The sequence below is a fragment of the Polyodon spathula genome, chromosome 29, assembly GCF_017654505.1.
Source record: "Polyodon spathula isolate WHYD16114869_AA chromosome 29, ASM1765450v1, whole genome shotgun sequence".
NCBI classification, from domain to species: Eukaryota; Metazoa; Chordata; class Actinopteri; order Acipenseriformes; family Polyodontidae; genus Polyodon; species Polyodon spathula.
This window is the reverse complement of record NC_054562.1, coordinates 4,296,523-4,302,630: the sequence shown is the minus strand read 5'-3', so window position 1 is coordinate 4,302,630 and position 6,108 is coordinate 4,296,523.

The window sequence follows — 6,108 nt, the reverse complement described above, 5'->3', positions numbered from 1 at the left end:
ACACCGACCACTATAGCGTGTGATTTTGCTGTTAAATCTCCTTTAAAATTAAGATCCTATTATCCACAGTTCCAATTTATACATATATACACATATACACACATATATACACATATATACACATATATATCATGTTTATACAAGATAGTCACACATATCAATCACTGTTTCTCAATGCATTGATGTGTGGTGCTGGGCAGTGCATGTGCGTGGTGTGTGCTCGACACGCGTGCGCGTGTGTGCGTGCGTGTGTGTGTGTGTGTGTGTGTGTGTGTGGTGTGGTTGTGGGTGTGTGTGGACCAAGCCTGTAAAGGAAAATCCCTGGGAAGGAAACATGTATCACCTGGATACGAGAAACTTCTGTATCAACATAAGACGAAGACGAAGCAGCAGAAGAAAAAGAATGAAGAAGAAGAAGAAGAAGAAGAAGAAGAAGAAGAAGAAGAAGAAGAAGAAGAAGAAGAAGAAGAAGAAGAAGAAGAACCACATCGTTATATGTAAGTTGCGATGTGAAGCGATGCTCCAGTTTAGTGACTCGCATGGCGCACACAGTCCTCACTGGTACAGTGAAGCTGGATTCTCTTGGTGGGGTGCAGTTCCGGGAACATTGACACCAATCTGAGGACTGTTCTACTGCGATTCCTCCGCGTTCCAGTGATATCAGCAGCACTGCATTGTCTGAATGCACTGGATTGTAGCACTGCATTGTCTGAATGCACTGGGTTGCAGCACTGCATTGTCTGAATGCACTGGGTTGCAGCGCGGATCTGTGGGGCTTCATTGCGCTTCGGTCCTGCGCTGCGATGCGAACGGGCGCCGCGGTCCGAGTTTTGCTTTCTATCTTGTTCGATCAATGCAAACCTGAGACCTGAGAAACTACCCCACGATTATACTGTAAGCATTTACTATAGTTTACCATACTGTGCCTTTTTAAAAACGTGCTTTACCACAACTCTCTGTGTTTCACAATGCTTCCCTGTGCTTTACCAGACCTCTCTGTGCTTTACAATGCTTCCCTGTGCTTTACCAGACCTCTCTGTGCTTTACAATGCTTCCCTATGCTTTTCCATCCCTCTCTGTGCTTTACAATGCTTCCCTATGCTGTACCAGACCTCTCTGTGCTTTACAATGCTTCCCTATGCTTTACCAGACCTCTCTGTGCTTTACAATGCTTCCCTGTGCTTTACCATACCTCTCTGTGCTTTACAATGCTTCCCTATGCTTTACCATACCTCTCTGTGCTTTACAATGCTTCCCTATGCTTTACCAGACCTCTCTGTGCTTTACAATGCTTCCCTATGCTTTACCAGACCTCTCTGTACTTTACAATGCTTCCCTATGCTTTACCAGACCTCTCTGTGCTTTACAATGCTAGCCGAAGTGCGCATGTATTTTCTAATTACTATGCAACTACACAGAGGCGTAAGGTCAAGTGTTTCCAGCAAATCAGTAAAAGTCAGAACTCAACCCACGCTTCTGCGACGTTTCCAGGGTTACGTTAAACTCGGAGTGTCACGCAGAAGGTCAGTTCTACAGCATTCCGGTTGGTATATTCTCAAAGCCGTACTTCTAGTCTTTAATTAACTCCTATTTGGTTTAGAGGAAAACAAAATACCCTAATGTTACAAAACACACCTGAGAGCGCGCAGAGTGAATCGCGTTCTTCACTCGGCTGGTTTCGGGTCTACAGCCTTGTAGGATTGACAGGCGTGTGTCACTTCTTTAAAAACAAAATAAAACCCGAGTTGATTAAAGACTTTGAAACACGCGACCGGTCTCTAAGAATGTTTCAGAAGCTTCTAACAGAAAGTTACGAATTGCAACATGCGCCGCTCACCCCCACCGTCAAACCAAGACTGAAAACGCGCTTTTATAACACGCCTTTCTTATCTGCGTGGGTTTATAATGCAGCTTTTTAAAAATGGCTGTTTTTGTATTATTATGTGTAATCTGATATTGAAACGGTCTGACTGTGGCAGGTGTGTGTGTGTGTGTGTGTGTGTGTGTGTGTGTGTGTGTGTGAGTGTGTGTGTGTGTGTGTGTGTGTGTGTGACCTGCTATACAAATGCATTGTAGTTCTGTTTTCTTGCTGGGTATTGCACAGTGTTGTGATACTCTTGTATAAAAGGCGCTCTATAAAGGCAATAAATAAATAAATTGCTAGAAGTATCTGCTTTACAACGAAAAATTAAATAACACACACGCGCCCGAGGGGGGTCGGTCCAATGCTTTGCCCCACACTAAATATTCAAAGCAATTAAATGAACCCTAAAACTCTCTTCATCATTAACCTTGAATAACAGCCGCGCTAATGCAGCGCATTGCTATTTCAACCGCTGCTGCTGCTGCTTCTTCTCCTGAGCAATGCGGTCGCGTCTTCCATTATTTATCACGCTACCGTAAACAAAGCGAGTGAAGCGGATACAAGGCGTTCGCTTCATGTGTAAATGGGGCTCATTGTCCGGCCTGTCGCAGTGTTAGCATTCCTGCGTTAACATAATGACCGCCCGGGCCCTGTGAAGTGTGTTCCACTGCGCCTATCGCCGAGGCGATCTGCCGCAGCGCCCGGGGAAAAGGGCATGTTTTGGGGGAAGTTGTGGAGCAATGTGCCCCACCCCCCACCCCCTTCAAAGCGGCCTGGAAATGGAGCCGGGTGATAATGCCTGATAACAGATCTTATACCAGCCCTGGGGAGCGCAGGTGACTGGCAGCTATACCAACACACAGGCAGGCATTCATTCGCTGTGCTTTTTTGTTTTCTAAAGATTTTAAGCAGGGTGCGGGTCAATTCTGGGTTTTGTTTTGTTGTTTTTTGTTTGTTTGTTTTTTTTCAAATGTAACTCAACTTGCAATTCCAAATTCCCAGTTCTCGTTAATCAGCTCCAAACACGTCACTGTTCAGTTCCAGTCTGCAGCGCTGTGTTTCAAACGAGCGGCAGGGAAATGACTTGAATCGCAGTCTCTGTCTGTTTGTTTGTCAGTTAAACTAGGCTTCAAAAATGAAAATTCCCGATCACGTCTCTAAAGGATTTGATTCTGTTTTTATTTCGGATTTTGTGACGTGGCATTTGTGATTATTGTAAATATCTAGAAGAGTATTACACGGTTTTCTTGTGCTAGATAATACTCACAAAAAAAAATACAAAAACAAAAAAAACAACTGTGTGCGATTCTGCAGCACAGAACACGCACCCAACATACATACAACTGCTGAATGAGCAGTGAGAAACACAGACACGGCGTGAGTGGAAATGATTTTGTGTGGAATTAGCTGAGGAAGGAGTTTTGTTGCACGAGACACCACCCCGCGACACTTATTTATTATTAAGGCCATTCAGCGATTTGATTTTAAAAGGTTTTTAAATAGTTAATTGAGCACGGCAGACAATCCTTCATTTTTTGCATAATTGTATAGGGCTATACTGTGTGCGTGTGTGCGTGTGCGTGCGTGCGTGTATATATATATATATATATATATATATATATATATATATATATATATATATATATATATATATATATATATATATAGGAAGCTGGTTGGTTTCTTTTTATTTTCTGAATGAAACTAAAGATTGAAATGTATTTTAAAGCCACAGTGTAATGTAACTGCAGGTGAATATTGTGTAACCCCTAATCCTCTATGCCAGTGTTTTCTGTAAGTACACTGATCTCGTCTCACTGGAATGTATATTTCACTGGCGATCATGGGTGAGGCTGCTCCCTGTCTGGATTGTGTAAATATAGAGAGCGGTCACCCTGGGTTTATTAGGGGGGTCTGGTGTTCATTTTGAAGAGTCGTCTCTTAAATTGCACAACTTTACAACAATATCCAAGGCTGTGTGGTCCAGTGGTTAAAGAAACGACGTGTAAGCAGAAGGTCTTGGGTTCAAATTTCTGCGCAGTCGCATATTCACCGTGTGTGTGACCCTGAAATGTCGCTGAGCCTCCTTGTGCTGTGTCTGTGGGGCAGAGACGCTGTTGTAAGCGACTCTGCAGCTGATGCATTGTTCACACACCCTAGACTCTATGAGTATAATACATCATCGATAGATATTTATTTTACAAAGTTCTTCATTATCATAAATAATCTTACATGAAAACAAACAATTCAATAACAATACAAATATATATATACATGTTTAAACAAACAATATTATACATTCAATGTTATATTTGTATTTATTTATTTATTAAAAACTCACACCTTCATAATTAAACGTTCTTCTTCCACTACACACATACAGCACTTCAGCAACAGCCCAGACTGCTTGGATCAACTCCAATCGCTATACTAATTTATAAAACACTCTGCAAGCCGCCAGCACTTCAAACACAGGTTGGACACCAGCAGTCAGTTCAGCAGCTCAGATTGGTTGTTTTTGCTTTTTAAAATGGCTAATTTAGCTTGACCAAGAAAATTAGCCAATTTAACGTTCGATAGAGAGATAGATTGGTTGATTACGTTCAGTGTATAATTGGCACAGGGCAGGGTGCTGTATCGACACGACCCCTCATTCTGTTTAATGCACACATTTGAGTTTGTCAAAGCACGCATTGCAGTCCACCGGTGGAGAGAGCGCACAGTTCGGCTGTGCTTTCTGTCTGACAATAAGAGAACACAACAGGGGGCTCTTAACACATGCAATACATTCCCACTAAGCGCTTCGCGGCAATAACACGCGTATTGTCAACGTGGCACACACACACAGACACACACACAGACAGGCGCGGAGAGATCGAGAATACAACAGCAGATAGGAAGGTTTCATTCTTCTCCGGGTTTTAATATTCCGGTCTGGTTAAACCACTTCATTTGCATTTTTTACGAGTCTCCCCGGTGATACAGAAACGATTCGCCCCGCACACAGAAGCGCACACTTTCCGCTCCGCTCCACGCCGCTCACCTGCCACTTGGCACGCCGCGCAAGATAAATGGCCGCGTGTTAAATCCCACTTAATGGCGAGTTCTATAAATCAGCCCGGCGCTGTCTCGGTGCGGTTATTGACTCGAAATGAGAGAGATAATTACATCATAATAGCGGAGTGAAGAGCGCGGATATTGATGGTTCCATTAGCCCTCGGCAAACACTTTGCGCTTCTTTGAATTTCATATTTTATACTCACTCTCTCTCTCTCTCTCTCTCTTTCTCTCTCTCTCTCTCAGCCTCTCCTTCTCTCTCTCTCCCCTTCCTTCTCTATCCATCTCTCCTTCCCCTCTACCCACTCTGCTTCCCCATTTTCTCTCTCTCTCGACCTCTCTCCTCCTTCCGTCTCTACTCCTGTCCTCCTCCTCTCTGTCTCCTTCCCCTTCTCCCCCTTTGCTTCCCCATTCTCTCCCTCTCTCCCTCTCTCTTCCTTCCCTCTCTACCCCTCTCCTCCTTCCCTCTCTACCCCTCTCCTCCTGAGTGTCTGGGAGGAGGATCTGCAGAGCATGCAGGATGACCAGTGATCTGGAACAGCCAATGAAACACACACACACACACACACACACACACACACACACACACACACACACACAGTTTAGTGTCATTAAAGTTGCAGACAGACAGACATGCAGGCAGGCAAACAGACAGAAAGACAGACAGACAGGGCTCCCCAGTTCAGTTTTGTTAAACCTTTCCTCCCCTATCTCTTTCTGTCTCTCTGTCTTCTTTCTCCCATTTCCTGTTTTTTGTCCTCTCCCCCCCTTTGCCCCCCCCCCCCCGTTTCCGTTCTAAGTCTGACCTTTCTACCCCGTCCCGCTTAGTTCTCTTTATTTCAGGAGTGCCCCCCCTCTCTCCTCGCCCTGAGGTTTCTCTGCTAATAACTGTTGCTCACGGGACCCTCACAAAGCCCCACATGACAGCTATTGTCCGGCACACAATGGCAAACACCACAGAGGATCGATTCCCTTAGAAAAGTTTACCACTGTATCTTTTGCACTGTATGCTTTACAATGCTTCCCTATGCTTTACTAGACCTCTCTGTGCTTTACAATGCTTCCCTATGCTTTACCAGACCTCTTTGTGCTGTACAATGCTTCCCTATGCTTTACCAGACCTCTCTGTGCTGTACAATGCTTCCCTATGCTTTGCCAGATCTCTGTGCTTTCCTATGCTTTCACTG